The sequence below is a fragment of the Scyliorhinus canicula genome, chromosome 24 (assembly GCF_902713615.1).
Source record: "Scyliorhinus canicula chromosome 24, sScyCan1.1, whole genome shotgun sequence".
Classification (NCBI taxonomy): domain Eukaryota; kingdom Metazoa; phylum Chordata; class Chondrichthyes; order Carcharhiniformes; family Scyliorhinidae; genus Scyliorhinus; species Scyliorhinus canicula.
Genome location: NC_052169.1, coordinates 3,158,760 through 3,177,390, shown reverse-complemented (window position 1 = coordinate 3,177,390; position 18,631 = coordinate 3,158,760). Strand labels below are relative to the sequence as shown.

The window sequence follows — 18,631 nt, the reverse complement described above, 5'->3', positions numbered from 1 at the left end:
AAAACTCGCAAAATGAAAGTAAATTGCACAAAATATTATTTGCATCATCTCTTGCATTAAGTCTGGCTCCCCAAATTCTCTCTCTTTCCAAAGTTTGATTGACTTTCCATCCCAAAATGCATTCATTTCAAATGTACTTTGGGACATGTTCTCACTCATTTTATTTATGTATATAAGTGAACAGCATCACATTCTGCCATTAATTGATATTTCTAAGTTGTACGCCAACATAAAATATTTGCGTCCAATATTGGTTGACTGCTATAGTGTTTAAACTCTGGCTTTGTAATTGCATACTTCTCCAGTTTTGGAGCTGGTGTCACTTTCTTTTTGTGATTTGACCCTTAAAAAGCTCTTCTCAATTCTTGGAGTTTTGTTATGTGCTGCTTCCTGTGTACTGTGCAGGGCTGTGTGTTGTGTAGTTGAGTAAGTTAGAGTTATCCATTTTGCCCGCACTTATAACCAGCAAGCATAAAGGTGATGTTTCAAATTATGGAGGCCAGAGTGGGTGAACCAAGTATGAACTAACAAAATGGAAACACAAAGCAACGTTCAAAAGTTTACCTTGGATAATTATATTCGTTTAAATATTGTACATGTATTTTTTTTTAAAAAAGGTAAATTAATCATTGATGCTAAGAGAGAAGGCGACAATTTTTTTTTTTGCTTTTGTCTCTTTTGAAAGCGGATGTTAGTATCCAATAAAGGCAGAGGGGCTTTCATGACTAAATGCTTTTATGTATTTATGCTGCGCCAACTAAAACTGTTGCTAGTTATTGTGAATCAAAATTGTGCGCTCATTTCCGAGCCTTCCCAGAACTTAAGTATCAACTCTTATTTCTGAGTCAAAAGATCATAGGCTCTAGTCCCACTCCAAAGACTTGGGCACTTAATTCAGTGCGGCACTGAGGCAGTGCTGTTCTGTTGGTGCTGACTTCTGAATGGGACATTAAGCTGAGGCTGTGCTTGGGTGGAAGTGAAAGATCCCATGGCATTATTATAATGGAAAGAGAGTGTGACCTGTTCAATGTTAATTCCTGAATTAATGCCGAAAACACATTGTCATATTGTTTATCTCATTGCTGTTTGTGGGCTGTTCCTCTGGACAAATCATCTGCTTCATCATCATGTTTCTTACATTTCATCAGTGCCTACGTTTTGAGAAGTACTTAATGGGTTGGAAAATGCCATTGGTTACCCTGAAATTGTGAAAGGTGCTACAGAAATGCAAGATGCTCATGCATCAAGCGTGAGGCTGGTTTTGGTGTTATTGGTATGCAACTAAGTTGCAGTTGTAGATACTATTAGGTAACATTGTACGACTTGGCCCTGGGAAAAAGTCAAAAGCTGGTATTGTCGTAGACCTACAAAGGAGCAGTGGGGTGTAGCCAGTAATGCCGCAGTGGAAGTGTGCAATGAATGGCATGAATAATCTCCTCTCGTCACATTGTAATTGTTTTGCAAAGACTGCGTTGACTACAAATTATAACAGGTATCAAAGTGCACACACCCAGTGATTTAAGGAAAGTATGAGAACTGCTGATTTTCTATTTGTCTAAGATTGCGTATTAAGACTTCGCTACTCTCAGCCACTCCAGCCATGGTACCAAAAGCCTCTGTCATTCAGTGATACTCCCAGAAGCTCAGCATTTCTCGGTGCTCTTGTCTGCTTTAAAAGGATGTTGGTTCTAGTGAGAGTTCAACCTTGTTCAGTATTTGTCCTTGAGCAGTCCCTCGAGATCAAGGATGACTTGTACATTGGAACGTATGAATTAGGAGCAGGAACAGGCTATTCAGCCTCTTCAACATGTTCCACCATTTGATAAAATCCTGGCTGATCTGATTGTGACCTCAAGTCCATTTTCTTGTCTATCGTTATACCTTTTTGGCTTCATTATTGATCAAGAATCTATGAATCTATCCGACTTGGCCTTAAAAAAAAATATTCAATAACCCGGCCTTTATTGCACCCTGGGGAAGACTAACCACCCTCCTAGAAGGGAAACAATCTCCTCATCTCCATCTTAAATGGAAGACCCCTTTTTAAACTCGGTCCCCTGGTTCTAGTCTCTCCAACATGGCAAAATTTATTTTCAGCATCCACCCTGTCAAGTTCTTTTTTGTTTGCACTGAGTGCTGAATTCAGTGCTATAGTGATAGTTTGGTGACTCAGGGATATTAAGGCTTCTTTTTTTATCTGAAGTCTAGTCTTTCTTTTATTTAGTTAATTAACTTAAAAGTTGCTGTTTGGGTTTAGAAGAAGGTGAGTTTTCAATCGGCTTGAAACAGAGGTTCTATGTGCAGCTACTTGCAGCTGGAGCTTGTTAATTAGTTAATTGGATTAGGCCAGTTTTCAGAGGCTAGAGTCACAGTATAAAGGTGAGCCAACTTAGTGCTGAATTTGAGTGCTATAGTCAGAGTTTAGTGACTGAGGGAGTTAGGTGAGGAGGGAGCAAGGTGCTCTTTTCATTTCATTTCCTCAACGAGCGAGAAGGGAGCCAGGAGTTTACAGAGTTCAGCTGACTGGGAGCAGAGTCGGAGGGCGGAGTTCCAGTTGGTCCACAGGGCAGCTACATTCTGTAAGGTAAGAGGGGATGGAGGCTAAGGCAGTTGCATGCTCCTGCTGTAGGATGTGGGTGGTGAGGGAGGTGCACCCAATTCCAGCTCCTCAGAGACCGCATTGGGGAACTGGAGCTGGATGAATTTCAGATCATCCAGGAGGCAGAGGGGGTTATAAAGAGTTAGAGAAGTAGCCTCACCCAAGTTACAGGAGAAGAAAAGCTGTGTTACAGTCAGGGGAAGGAAAACGAAGGGGCAGACAGTGCAGGGATCCCTCGTGGCCCTTCCCCTTCAAAACAAGTATACCTTTTTGGATGCTGTTTTTGGGGGGGGGATGACCTACCGGGGGAAGGCCCTAGCGGCCAGGTCTCTGGCACTGAGCCTGGCTCTGTGGCTCAGAAGGGAAGGGGGAGAATCGAAAAGCAATAGTGATAGGCAACGCAATGGTTTGGGGAATGAATAGGAAATTCTGTGGTCGCGAACAAGACACCCGGAAGGTATGTTGCCTCTTGGGTACCAGGGCCAGGGATGTCTCGGATCGAGTCTACAGGATTCTTAAGGGGGAGGGAGAGCAACCAGAAGTTGTGGTGCACATAGGCACCAATGACATAGCTAAGAAAAGGGATGAGGATCTAAAAAGTGATTTCAGGGAGTTGGGTTGGAAGCTAAGGAGCAGGACAAGCAGAGTAGTGATCTCACGATTGCTACCGGTGTCACGTGCACGTGAGGCAAGGAACAGAAAGTGAGTGCAGCTGAACACGTGGCTACAGGGCTGGTGCAGGAGGGATGGCTTAAAATACGTGGATCATTGGGATATCGTCTGGGGAAGGTAGGACCTGTAATGAAGGATGGATTGCTCCTAAACTGGAGGGGCACCAATATTCTGGGAGGGAGGTTTGCGAGAGCTCTTGGGAGGGTTTAAATAGTTTGGCAGGGGGGATGGGAACCAGAGCTATGGATCAATGGATAGGGTAGCTGTTGAACAGGCAGAAATAGTATGTAGCAAGTCTGTTGATCAGGCAAAGTTGCACAAAGTTTGTCAAGCATGATGTACACTTCATAAAACCATGGTGGATTGAGCTTTGTCGTTCCAAGTGTTCAATCATTTCCTCCTTAAAGATGGTTCCAGCATCTTTCCCACCACAGAGGTCAAGCTAACCAGTCTACAGTTTCCTTTTTGCCTCTTTCCCTTTTTGAATAGGGATGTTGCATGAGCATGTTTCCAATCCACCGGGATCTTTCCAGAATCCAGGGAATTTTGAAATAGCAGAACCGATTCATCCACTATCTCTGCTGCCATCTCCTTTAATATCCTAGGGTGCAGGCCATCAAGTCCCAGAGACTTATCTGCCTTTAGTCCCATTAGTTTATTCAATACCTTCTCCCTAGTAATGATTATTGGAGTTTAGAAGAATGAGCGGTTGGGCGGCGCAGTGGCATTGTGATTAGCACTGTTGCCTCACGGCGCTGAGGACCTGGGTTCGATCATGGAGGAGGGGGGAGGTTTATTTTCAAACACAGATTGGATGGCATCCCTATCTGTGTTAGGCCCTGCCCCACCAGAGGGGTGGCACATCCCTTCTCACACTGGCAGAAAATCTGGTCTGAAAACGTGGAGAGATGCACCCTGGTTTTCAGTTTGAAACTGACACTCGGGCGGAGCATTACCAAACTTTGTCAGTGATATCAAGGAACGAATGAAGGAACTGGATACTGCAAAGGTTATTGCCTTGACTATATTTCAGCAAAAGGGCTGTACTCCAGGGGTGCAGTGATAGTAACAGTCCTTGACATCAAGGCAGCATTTGACCAAGTGCAGCACCAAGCAGCCCTGGAGTCCAGCAAAACCGGAGTCTGTGGGAATCGCACTCCTGACTTGTGCCTTGTAGATGCTGAAGAGGAGTTAGGAGGTGGTTAATCTCCACAGAATTACCAGCTGCTGACCTGCTCTAGTAACCACAGCATTTATAAGGCTGCTCCAGTTTCTGGCCAATGGTTCTTTCTCATTAGTGATGATCGTTGCCTGACACTTACTTTTGTGTAGCATGAATGTTACTTGCCACTTAAAAACCCAATTCTGAATATTGTCCAAGTTTTGCTGTATCCTCAGTATCTTGAGGAATCACAAAATTGTGCTGAACATTGTGTCATCATATCTCTTTTCTGTTTGAAATCTTAGCACAAAGGAAGATAGTTGTGGTGTTTCGAGGTCAGTCATCTCAGTTATCTGAGTCCTGGGCCCAACCACCTTCAACTGCATCACTGATCTTCCTGCCATCATAAGGTGAGATATGGGGAACACAATGTTGATGGCGGCATAGGTTGAGTCATTTCCAAATTATTTCCATGCCTGTGGGTACTTTGCTGGTAGCGAGGTGCAGATTTTCTTTTTGATTCCTTCATGGTATCTGGGCAAGACCAGCATTTGTTGCCCATGCTTAATTGCTCTCAAATTAATGGCTTGCCCAGTCATTTCAGAGGGTAGCTAAGAGTCCACCACATTGCTGTATGTCTGGAATCACATGTAGGTCAGACCAGGCAAGAATGGCAGATTTCCTTCCCTAAAGGACATTTGTGATAATCAATGATCGTTGTCATGGTCATCAATACTGAGACTAGCTTTATATTCTGGATTTATTCATTGAATTTCAGTTCAATTCCAGTAGCTGCCTTGATTTGAGCCCATGACCCCAGAGCATTAGCCTGAAGCTCAGGATTACTGGTCCAATGACATTACAAAGGCTCGAGAATGAACAAGTCCATTTTCAAACTTGTCAGTAGAGTCAAGAGTGTAGTAGCATAGTGGTATTGTCACTGGACACTTGAGCATCTCAATTTTAATCTTTCCAGTATTGATGGCAATGCTTTCAGTTATCCAGGCCTGAAGTTTTGGCATTCCCACCTTGTACCTCTCTGTTTCTCTTCAGCTTAAAACCTACTCTATGATCAAGCTTTTGGGCATCTGACCTGGGTGACTGGGTGACTCAGTCATATTTTGTTTCATAACGCATATGTAAAATGCCTTGTGTTTTATTAAAGCTGCTGTTTAAATATATGTAGCTGTAGTAGTTGAGTAGTTCATGTTTGCATCCAGTAAAATATGCAGAATGTACTGCAGCAGCAGCCATTTCCAAAATGCTCCCGTGACATAGGAGAAAACATTTCTTGAAGTGGCATGTGTACACTACTTCATTTGTTTTGTCCTCCCTCTGAAATTTAAGCTGGTAGCAGCAGTAAATTCAGCAGTACAACTATTGGTTCATTTTACATAGAATGACATTAAAGGTAAGGCAGAGAAACCTGCCATTCGGCTCGAAATGTATGCTGCCATTTGTGCGCACATGATTTACTTCACTGTATTTACTTCATCTCGCTTATCAACATATCCTTCTCTCGCTTGTACTTGTCCAGCTCTCCTTAAGTACATCGATGCAATTGACCTCAACCACTCTGTGGTAGCAATCTCCACATTCTTACCACTCTGAGCAAAGACATTTCTTTAATTCCTCCTTGGGTTTATTGGTAACTACTTTTAGTTCTGGTCCTAGTTTTGGACTCTGCAAATGCAAATTGCTGCATCTACCCTAGAAAATCTCTTTCATAAGCATTAAGATCCATATAATAATAATAACAATAATCTTTATTGTCACAAGTATGCATACATTAACACTGCAATGAAGTTACTGTGAAAATCCCCTGGTTGCCACATGCCGGCGCCTGTTCAGGTACACAGGGAGAATTCAGAATGTCCAATTCACAGTCTTTCGGGACTTGTGGGAGGAAACCGGAGCACCCGGAGGAAACCCACGCAGACACGGGGAGAACGTGCAGACTCCGCACAGACAGTGACCCAAGCTGGGAAACGAATCTGGGACCGTGGCGCTGTGAAGCCATAGTGCTAACCACTATGCTACCGTGCTGCCAACATATCATGTTAACTGTCAATCCTTTTCAAGAGACAAGAGCTCCAGACAGTTCTGCTGGTATGGCCAGAAATAAAATCGGGTTTGAGGATTTCTACCAACCTATTTTGGCAAACTATTTTTGAAAACGTTACTGGAAAAAATAGTGTGCATTAGAATATGGCTCTTCTGATTCAGCTGGTGGAAAGCATTCCATGAATATTGCTACAAAATGAAGCTGGAACAGAGGCAGAATGACATGTTGGTAACAGTAATGTTGCCATTAGGACTTTAGATAGAACCATAACCTCAGTATCACGTGATATTGCCTACAATGCTTTGAAAACTGCTGCAGTGAGTGATAAGGAGAATGGCTGTATAACTCACCACCTTTATAAAGATCAGTTGCTGCTACTTCCTTACATTATATGTGGGTCAGTCAATCTTTATTGTCATTTAATAGAGAAGAATGTTCATTAGATCATAAGGATTCTTGGCTTAGAGGCATTAAATGCACTGTGGAGGAACAGGTAACTAATGTGTTACAGTCTCTCCTTAGTGCTGTGTGATATTCATAATGTGAAGTTGACAAAATTGTTCACTACGATGAAGGGTTCAAATACCAGAGAAATCAAGTTTAAAAATGAGATGGAACACTTCCATTTGGAATGTAATTTGAGACCAGTTACCTTCAAAGTGAATAATAAGTAGATCGAAGAGTCAGTTAGAAAATTGAAGGCTTTGTGAGGGGACATGATGATAATAGGTTGGTTGGGTTGATCTATTAAAAAGAATGGGCTTGTTGAGCTTTAATATTCTTTTTCAGTTCTTAGAACGCTGTCTTTGAATCTTACTGGTGAACTTCCAATTCCTAAAGGTGCTCAATTGTGATTGATTTTGAGTATGTAGTTTACACTCAACAAACCACTAATTGCTGAAAAGATTCCAACTCTGAACTGTTCAGCATATTTAAGCCTGAAAATGATCATTAATCAGAGAGGCTCACAATGGCCACGTTACAGCAGTGTGACAAAGATTTTTAATGGAAAACCTAAGTGCTATTGTAGAGAAGATTCTTATTATACATGTATACCTGCCAAAATAAGCGAAAGTATGATATTAAAACCAAATCAGCACAATACAGTATTTATGGCATGGTGCTAGCTTCCAAAGGCAGTGCTGTAATATTAATGAAGTGCTAAAACTGTAAATATTATCCAGCATTAGAGCCCCAGTCACGGCTGTGGTGACAATGTGTGTCGATGCAGACTCGATGGGCTGAATGGCCTCCTTCTGCACTGTATGTTCTAATGAAGGGCCCGAGGCTGACTGTTCAGACCTGTCAATTTCTTCTTTGTCGTTGCTACACTTATACGTGTGAAACCCAGCTCTTTGTTTTAATCTGTAACTGTTAACTGAAGCACCAATAAAAATATATTTTTTAAAATGAATGAAGTGCTACTCTTGCCTCTGGTGGGACAGAAAGTCTGATGTTAGAGTATCTTCCTACTTCCTGATGTGCATTGCTGGCACCACTTTTTTTTTTAACAAACAATTTTATTGAGGTATTTTTCGGCATTGTAAACAGTTAGAGACATCAACAAAAAGAAAGCAAAAAAGGCAAAAATGTGCAAACATCCACGTACAATCAATACTTCAATCGTACCACACTGCACAGGCCCGCTCCTCTCCCATGTCAATGAATGGTTTCCACCTCTGGGCGAACCCCTGTACAGATCCCCTTAAGGCGAACTTAATTTTTTCCATCCCCAGAAAACTTGACATGTCCGAAAGCCACAACTCAGTCTTCGGGGGCTTTGAGTCCCTCCATGCCAATAATTTTTTTTTTTTTTTTTTAAATTTAGATTACCCAATTATTTTTTCCAATTAAGGGACAATTTAGCGTGGCCAATCCACCTACTCTACACATTTTTGGATTGTGGGGGCGAAACCCACGCAGACACGGGGAGAATATGCAAACTCCACACGGACAGTGACCCAGAGCCAGGATCGAACCTGGGACCTCAGCGCCGTGAGGCGGTTGTGCTAACCACTAGGCCACCGTGCTGCCCCCTCCATGCCAATAATATTAGTCACCGGGCTATCAGGGAAGCAAAGGCCAAAACATTGGCCTCTTTCTCACCCTGGACTCCTGGGTCCTCCGAAACCCCAGAAATTGCCACCCCTGGACCCATCGCCACCCTTGTTTTTAGCACCCGGGACATGATCCCCGCAAATCCCTCCCAGTACCCCCTAAGCATCGGACATGTCCAAAACATGTGTACGTGGTTCGCTGGTCCTCCTGTGCACCCAGCGCATTTGTCCTCTACCCCAAAGAATTTGCTCATCCGAGCCACGGTCATGTGGGCCCGGTGAACGACCTTAAACTGAATCAGGCCGAGCCTGGCACATGTTGCAGTCGAATTTACCCTACTCGGGGCTTCTGCCCACAGCCCGTCCTCCATTTCCCCACCTAGCTCCTCCTCCCATTTGAGCTTCAGTTCCTCCATCTGGGACCCTTCCCCCTTCATGAGCACATTATAAATATCAGAGACTCTACCCTCCCCTCCTTCCCCTCTAGAGACTATTCTGTCCTGGATCCCCATTGGCGGGAGGCGTGAGAAGGATGGGACCTGTCTACGGACAAAGTCCCGCAGCTGTAGGTACCTGAAATCGTTTTCCCTTACCAGACCAAATTTCTCCTCCAAGCTCCTCAGACTCGTAAAGCTCCCTTCCAGGAACATATCACCCCCGCCCACCACCATGCTCGAAACCCCCCCCATCCATACTCCCGAGGGCAAGACGATGGTTGTCGCAGATTGGCGCCCAGACAGATGCCCCCACCTCCCCTACATGGCTCCTTCACTGGCCCCATATCCGCAGGGTCGCCACCACTACCAGGCTGGTGGAGTACCTGGCCGGCGGTAGAGGAGCCGTGACCAGGGCTGCCAAGCTGGTGCCCCTGCATGAAGCCGCCTCCACCCGCTCCCACATAGACCCCGTACCCACCATCCACTTCCTTATCATAACGATGTTAGCCGCCCAGTAATAGTTAATCAGACTCTGCAATGCCAGCCCTCCCTCGCTGCGGCTCCTCTCAAGCATCGCCTTCTTCACCCGTGGGGATTTTCCCGCCCAGACAAAGCTCATGATCATCTTATTAACCCTTTTGAAGAAGGACTGTGGGATAAAGATCGGGAGGCACTGAAAAATGAACAGGAACCTAGGGAGGATTGTCATCTTTACAGTCTGCACCCTCCCTGCCAACGACAGCGGAGTGCATACCATCTCCGAAACTCTCCCTTCATTTGTTCCACCACCCTGGCCAAATTTAACTTTTGTGCAGCCAGTCTCGCGCCACCTGGATCCCCAAGTACCGGAAACTTTTCCCAACCAGCTTAAATGGTAGCCCTCTCAGTCTGTTCTCCTGGCCCCTTGCCTGCACCACAACCATCTCACTCTTGGCCATATTTAATTTGTACCCTGAGAACTGGCTGAACTTCCTCAGTGTTTCCAGTATACTTTCCATCCCAGCCAATGGGTCTGACACGAACAGGAGCAGGTCGTCCGCATAGAGAGAGACCCTATGTTCCACCCCGCCCCTAACCATCCCCTTCCATCCCTTTGCAGCCCTCAGCGCAATTGCCAGCGGCTCTATGGCCAGCGCAAACAGCAGCAGGGAGAGTGGACACCCCTGTCTGGTCCCTCGGTATAGTCTAAAATACTTGGACACTTCTCTGTTTGTCCTGACGCTGGCCTTTGGGGCCTGATACAATAGTTTGATCCAATTCACCAGTCCCTCCCCGAACCCAAACCGTCCAAGCACCTCCCATAGATAGCCCCACTCCACCCGGTCGAAGGCCTTCTCGGCATCCATCGCCACCACTACCTCCACCTCCTTGCCTGTCAGGGGCATCATTATCACATTGAGTAATCTTCTCAAGTTGGCCGACAGCTGCCTGCCTTTCACAAACCCAGTTTGGTCATCCCTAATCACCTCCGGTACGCAGTCCTCAATTCTAATCGCCAGGACCTTTGCATCTACAATGATCAAAGAGATTGGCCTGTATGACCCGCACGCTTCCGGGTCCTTACCCCGCTTCAATATCAGTGATATGGTGGCTTGCGACATCGTCGGTGGCAGGGTCCCTCTGTCCCTTGCCTCATTAAAAACCCTCGCCAAAACCGGTCCCACTAACTCAGAGAACTTCTTATAAAACTCTACTCAGTATCCAACCGGCCCCGGGGCTTTCCCCGACTGAATGGCCTTCAGGCCCCCCAATACCACCTCCACTCTAATCGGGGGCCCCCAGCCCATCCACTCGCCCCCCACTTACTGTTGGGAATGTTAACCCGTCCAGAAACCTTTTCGTCTCCTCCGGTTCTTCCGGGGGCTCCGAAGTGTACAGCTTGCTATGGAAGTCCCGGAATACCTTATTCAATCCTGCCAGGTCCTCCACTCTGCACCCCTCCTCATCCATCACTCTACTTATTTCCCTGGCCGCCTTCCTCTTCCTGAGTTGCTGCGCTAACAATCTGCTAGCCTTTTCCCCATGCTCGTACACCACACCCCTCGCCTTCCTAAGCTGTTCCACGGCCCTACTCGTGGATAGCGCCCCCAGTTCTGCCTGTAGTCTCTGCCTCTCCCTGAGTAGATCCTCCCCCGGGGACTCCGCGTGTTCCTCGTCTATCCGACGCATTTCCCTAACCAATCTGTCCATCTCTGCCCTGTCCGCCTTGGCCCTGTGGGCCCCAATTGAAATCAACTCTCCCCGCACTACTGCCTTCAGCGCCTCCCACAGGGTCGCCGCTGAGATCTCCCCCGTATCGTTCACCTGCAAGTAGTTTTTCATACACCTCCGAAGCCTCTCACAAATCCCCTCCTCCGACAACAGTCCCACTTCTAGCCTCCATTGTGGGCGTTGATGATTCGCCCCTCCGACCTGCAGGTCTACCCAGTGCGGGGCATGGTCCGAGATAGTGATTGCTGAATATTCTGTGTTCTTTACCTCCCCTATGCAGTCCCTGCTTAGAACAAAGAAGTGTATCCTAGAATATACTTTATGGACATGCGAGTAAAACGAGTAGCCCCTTTTCCCAAGCTTTTTCCAAGAGTGGGGGTGTCAATTACAAGGGGTCACTATTTCAAGGTGAGAGGGGGAAAGTTTTTTACGCAGAGGGTGGTGGGTGCCTGGAACGCTTCACCAGCGGAGGTGGTAGAGGCGGGCACGATAGCATCATTTAAGAGGCATCTAGACAGGGATATGAACGGGTGGGAACAGAGGGAAGTAGATCTTGGAAAATAGGAGACAGGTTTAGATAAAGGATCTGGATCGGCGCAGCCTGGGAGAGCCGAAGGGCCTGTTCCTGTGATGTAATTTTCTTTGTTCTTTGTTCCCATCGGCTGCCGCTGGCACCACTTTTATGCTGCTGGCTGGTGATTTTCTTTGCTGCCCCTCCTGCCCTGCGGTAATGTGGTTTAGTGAATAATTCAAGAGGACATGACACCTTGGCCGTGTTTCTGCTTCGTTGGACCGAGATGTGACATATTTGGGGGCAATTCATCTGTCGAAGTTTGCCTAATTTTGGCTCATTTGTTTCAGAACAGTGGATTCTGCAGTCAAAAGAAAGTGACTGCGGTGTGCACCACATGACAGTATTGATGATCAGGTTTTATTTTTTTACTGATGCAGATTTTCTCAGCCTAGTTTCTGTGCACAAGTCAAGGTAGAATTGCATCAACAAATCAACTGAGAAAATCGAAATTGAGAAACTCTCCACCAACTTACTTCAACCAATAGCTCCAGAATTTTGTAAGCTACCACTTAGAGTTAGCCTTTTAGAACACAGAACAATTTTCTGCCTGCTTGCTTGGATGGCGTCATGTATATCGATGAGAAATTTGGTTCAGCATCTGACATTTTTTCCAATGGCAAAAGTATATAAATGTTACTTATTTGCGTGAAATGTAGTCAGTTGATTCTAATTGCTTCTAAAACCAAAGTAAGAGAGACTTTGCATTGATATATGAACAAAGGAGGGTGGTGAGACCTGCTAATTTAATAAAATGCAAGGGAAGAAAAATGTAGAGAAAGCTCCAGTCATTGTTTAGGCCCCAGTTGTCCCCTGCACTGTGCACTTCAAATGCTGCAGCAGAAATACTGCAGTCTGTTTTCAAATGTATGAAAATTCCTTTGTGAAATTAAACAGTGCGGGTTTTGCGTCATGAGGATGAATTGAGCTTCAGGGATTCCCCTAGAATGTACATTTGTGTGATTCTTTCATTAAAATTTAATTCTGTTGTCATAAAAATCTAATTAATTTATGCAGCCATCTGTGCAGTAAAAATTGCAAACTGCTCCCTGCAAAGGAAACAAAAACCATGTGTCGGGCAAGCAGTTTTCTGACCTGTTTCCTTGACACTCACCATTCATTTCACCTATCCTTTGAACTTTCAACTACTTTCTTGTCCTCTTTGCTCGCTTAATTCTGGGTAACAAGATGAAAATTTGCCATGTGAAATTTACCTACTTTACTCCCTTCCATTCAGATTTCTTTGATCATTATAACAGAATTCAGTTTAAATATAATTATTAAATTCTTTAAGGTCCGCAGCAGAGCTCCTGCTGCTGTCAATCTGCAAAAAAAATCAGTCATGCTAGGAATTGAAGTTGGCTGTAATTTATACAACTTGCTAGATGTAGTATTTGCCTCCTGAACGGTCAGAGAAGCTTGCTGAGATAATTAACACACGGTAGGTTAGTTAATCCTGGAATATGATTAATTGGTGCCATGTTTTTGTTTTGACAATTTTTTAATCCTACTTTTTTTCGCAGAAGATGGTGCAATAATTGTTTATGTTAATGCTGCAAATGTGGAACTTTATCTAATTTTCCATAATGCATCAATTAAACTAAGCATCTAAAATACCTATATAGGTTGTCTGCAGGAAATGATGGGTGGCTATTTCAAGCATCATTGGTATGGTTGTGTAATTATAGAGTTGGTAATCTATTTATCACATCAGAAACTAATGTGCAATGTTATCCACTGTGTGTTACGTAAATAAGATAAAGAACAGCACAAAGTCCCAAAAAAATAAGGGGTGGGATTCTCTAAAAATGGGGATATGTCCCCACGCCGGCGTGAAAACCGGCGCCAACTACTCCGGCGTTAATGGTCCCCGAAAGTGAGGAATTCTCACGTTTCTCGGGGGCTACGTTGCCACCAGAGTCGTCGCCGCAGCTCCAGCCAGTGGGGAATGGCGCGCGCGAGTCCGCGCATGTGCGGAGCGGCTGGTGTATTTCTGCGCATGCGCGGGGGTTCCCTTCTCCGTGCAGGCCCCAAGGCAATATGGCGGAGCCCTGCAGGGGCCCGGCGTGGAGTAAAGAAGGCCCCGACGGAACCAGCCCGCCTGCCGATCGCTAGGCTCTGATCATGGGCTAGCTGTTCAGGCAGCATGTTTAGTAGAATGTTAAAATGATGGATCCAGTTGACAGTATTTCCATGAAGCTTATGTAGTGTTTACTCCTAATTTATGCTGGCAAAATGTGTTAATATTGTATGATGTATTTCTTGTGTGATCGCACTGTTACCTCATCACCCCAAATTGCTTCTAACCCATCTCAATGACCAGCTTGGAACCACCAATACTTTCCCTTCATGTTACAAATGTTGGAAACTCTCTTCAAGTGTAATTTCATCTTAATTACACTGCTGCATGATTTTCACAGTTCAAGTAGAAAATTTCACCCACCAGCCATCATACTTGATTGAAATATTAGCGACAACAGTGCAATTAAAAGATTTTACTAACAACATGCAAGAGAGTTCTTTATGGTAAAGTTGCAAGTTCCAGTGAACTTAACCTATCTTCTGTCAATTGTCGGCAGTATGCTATGGCATTGACAGCTGTGACTATTCAGCATAAGCTTAAAAACAGACATTCCTGCAATCCCCTCTCTCTTGATAAGAATATGATGTTATTAACTCAGTTACATATGATAATCACTTATTGTCATAAGTAGGCTTACTGTGAAAAGCCCCTAGTCGCCACATTGCGCCACCTGTTTGGGGAGGCCGGTATGTGAATTGAACCTGCGCTGCTGGCCTTGTTCTGCATTGACAAGCCAGCTGTTTAGCCCACTGCGCTAAACCAGCCCCTTGGGGGGTGTTTGGATTTGAGTTAGATTTATTGTCATGTGTACCGAGGTACAGTCCAGACATGAAAAAACATAGGACATAAGATAGATACACAATGTAAATACATAAACACAGGCATCGGGTAAGCGTTTGGATATCATGTCCCACAAGAGATATGCATATTGAATTCTTTAAAGCTCGTTTACACAAAAATGTTGCAAGTAAACTGGAATTCGTTTCAGATTCTATCAGAGTGGTTCTCTGTATATGGAGTGTAAGGAGCATTCCGTTTGCTATTTAATTAATTGAATCGGCGCACAGCCTGTAATCATGCTTGTATTACCCTACATCGGTCAGTTGGAGATATATGCTATAGGTTTTTATTATTTTAGAATAGATTTTAATAATGTAAATGTTAATCCGGAAGCAGAATTGGAGTTCAAAGTGACTGAATCACAGTCAAAAACTTGGGTCCTCCGTTTTGGTCGTCCAATCTCGGATCTTCTTTCACTAATGTATTAATGGCATCCCAGCACTACCCCACCACTGTTTTCCTCCTTCTAATTGTCATTCACCATTTGACATTCAGTTTGAACATTCAGTCTCAGCCTTGTTACCCTGCTGCCATATCTCCAGAATGGCAATTAGATCATATCTTTTACTTTTGTGTGCATTCAGATGGAGTGTCTTTAATTCTGACTTTTTATTATTTTCACAATCTCCAGCCTCATCTGGTTTGTAAGTTGTCTTTTTCAGCCACACTCTGATTATCATTTCCTGTATTGCTATCTTGCCTTGTCCTTGCTTATGTACACTAATTTCTTTCCCCTTGCAATTTGCTGCTGAAGATGCTCGCTGATGCTGCAAAAATAATTTCATAGGGACTCACCACTCTTCGATACCTCAATCAAATAGCCATTACTCCGTATGTTCTGTAGTGAGGAGGCATCACTGCCAAGTCTGATGTGGACCTTGCCTGGTATTCATGCTTTCCACAAAGACCCTCTGGATAGTGCTCAGGAACAGAAACTGCCTGATGTTCCCCTGCCACCGTATAAGACAATAAATCAAGTTGTAGCATCCCCGTTAGCCTGCTGAGATTAGCTAACTACTCGAAATTGGAGATTTATCATTGTTCTCTTGTTCAGTATACCAATGCTGTAAAATGCGCTTCTTAACCTTTAAGTTCCAAACACTTTTATGGAGCAATAAATTTAATGTACTATTCTGTATTATGTTGTCTCTTGTGTGAGGCGATAAATGGTGTACAGTATCCTTCTTAAGGTTGACTGAATCTAATGAAACATCTTTTCATTCTCCTCTATTTGTCAAAATCACTGATGTGCGTTGGATGACTAATGAGCAAACCCTGTCTGCTCCGAGTTTGCAAGTTCGATACACCACAGTGACGGCTGACTCACATAAAGTACTTTGACAGTGTGGAACCTGCTGCTGCCTGCCCAGCTTTATTGGATTCACTACCACTGAATCAGCATGGCTGGACCCATTCTTAATCAGATTGGTGGGGGGTAGGGAGGTTCTTATATCCAGAAACTGGCTGTAAATTGCACCTTCAGGCCATTAAACATTATGCTGAATCAACTCAATTTTATAACCGCACTTTTAACAAAAGAAAATCCTATTTATTTAGCTAACTATTAAAATCAAGACTCTCTGGGTGGTTTGCTGATGAATTCTTCTGTAGGACCTTAACTATGGAGTTCCTTACCTCGCTTCTCCTTCCTTATAGCTTTTAAAACCTTAAGCTCAGTGCCATTTAGGCACTGATCCTAGATCTCGCCTGTTCTCCTACTCATTGTAGGTGGTTGTGTTTTTTCTCTCTTTCCCCCCCCCCCCCCCACCCATTTTTCATTTTTACAGTGCCCAATTCTTCTTTTTCCCCATGTAAGGGGCAATTTAATGAAAAATTGAAAATTTAAATCGCTTATTGTCACGAGTAGGCTTCAATGAAGTTACTGTGAAAAGCCCCTAGTCGCCACATTCCGGCGCCTGTTCGGGGAGGCTGGTACAGGAATTCAACCGTGCTGCGGGCCTGCTTTGGTCTGCTTTAAACGCCAGCGATTTAGCCCAGTGTTCTCGACCAGCCCCTAACGTGGCCAATCCACCTACCCTGCACATCTTTAGGTTGTGGGGGTGAGGCCTACGCAGACATGGGGAGAATATGCAAAGTCCACATGGACTGTGAGCCGGGGACGGGATCAAACCTGGGACCTTGGCCCTGTGAGGCAGCAGTGCTAACCACTGTGCCACCATGCCGTTTCTGAGATTGTTTTTAAAGGTATAACCCTGACCCAGGTTTTGTGATTCAAAATAGTGTCGAACAGCCCATTACATATAAATATTCTTTTACATTTCATCAAAGTTTTATAAGACGTCTTGGTTTCTGATTTATATTGCTTTCGTATTGAAATTTGGTTTTACTGTAGTTATGTTTCCCCAAATTGAAACAGCACACGTGGGAGCTGGTGAAATGATCTGGTAGTTCTAAGGTTAGTTTCCTTTCATGGATTTGTTAAGATTGATGAACTTTGACATCAGATGTAAATCACGCTAATTTTATAAACCATACTAATTACATTGCAACAAAATCAACAGGTGCTCAGCAGTATAATCGCTGAATAAATTATAATGAAGTTTGTCTGGTACAGGAGCCTTGGGACAGGTGTGATTTGTGTAACTGGATTTTTTTTTACAATAAAGGCAGTGTTATAGAAATGGTGTCATCTGTCAGGATTGAAGCAATGTGTAATTGTTTTATTTATATAATTGCCAAGGAACATATGTGACCTTTCATAGCATTGCTTTCCTTGTTTGGCCACTCCCTAGGTGGTCTGGCTTTGACTTGCAGTTGGTTTGGGATGGGTCGTAGCAACCAATAAATGATTATACTTTTTGGAAATCCAGTAAAGAGTGAGGAAGAAATTTCTCACAACTGAGGCTTACAAGAGTGAGTCTATGTACTTTAAATGGGTCATGACCCATTTTTATAAGATGGTATAAAGAAGAATTGTGTGCATACAAGTTTATTGATTAATACTTGTGCCCTGAGATTAAAAGAAATTTATGTCCTCCAAGCAGAAGTTATGTACAACACTCAAAACTGATCATATATTAGTTGATGTCTTTAAAAAGAACCCAGTGATTAAAAAGGAACAGCATTAATTTATATGCTGTTGAATACATATTTTATACATCTTGGAGAAGAGGAAGTGGCGAGCTAGAAACTCGGAAATGTTTTCTCTCAGGACCCTATATGTAGACTGGATTGGGGATGTTGTTGGTGGGAGCCAAAACAAATTTGACAAAACAAAATTTGAAACAAAAGGCAGAGCAGATACTGCACTTGATCTTAGCCAAAAGGCCGAGAAGCGATTTGCTGCCCAAACCTAACAAAGACCCATTCTTAGGTTTTGAGGAACTAGGGTGGGGTGTTCTTTTGGGAGATTGGTGCAGACTTGATGGGCCGAATAGCCTCCTGCACTGTAGGGATTCTAAAAGGAAACATATTTGACAGTGCAGTGCTTGAAAATATTGTGTTCTAATACCTTGAACTTTGTGGATGTTTTGAGCTCACTCAATGGAAGAGTAATGTGTAATGGAACTGCACAAATCATAGAGATCCATCCCGTTTAATCCCTCTTTGACAGAGTCACCCAGACTCAAAATGCTAGCTCCCTTCTCTCTCCACAGATGCTGTAAAGCCTGCTGAGATTATCCAGCATTTTCTGTTTCTATTTTAGGTTCCAGTATCCGCAATCATTTATTTTTATCTTTAGGTTTTATCCCTAATTTGAGTTTTGTTAACTGCTTTAACTCTAAGATTCATGGCTAATTTGTCCACCATATTTTTGTTGCAAAAATCTACTTTATTCGTAAAATATCTGAAAGAAAATTCTAAACATTTCAAAATCATAGGAAGTTCAAAGACATTTAGGTTGTCTACATAGATAAAGTTGCTCTCAAGACAACTGTGATGCATGTAATATTCATTGTATACATTTAATGCG

General features: G+C 43.8%; 1 protein-coding gene and 1 pseudogene across 7 annotated transcripts in view; one reads left to right on the top strand and one right to left on the bottom strand.

Annotated features, from left to right (window-relative positions):
* Positions 1–18,631, top strand: part of myo9aa (myosin IXAa) — a 251,246-nt gene that overhangs the window by 42,072 nt on the left and 190,543 nt on the right. The gene's annotated exons all lie outside the window — the stretch shown is intronic.
* On the bottom strand, positions 17,900–17,997 carry LOC119956953 (annotated as a pseudogene).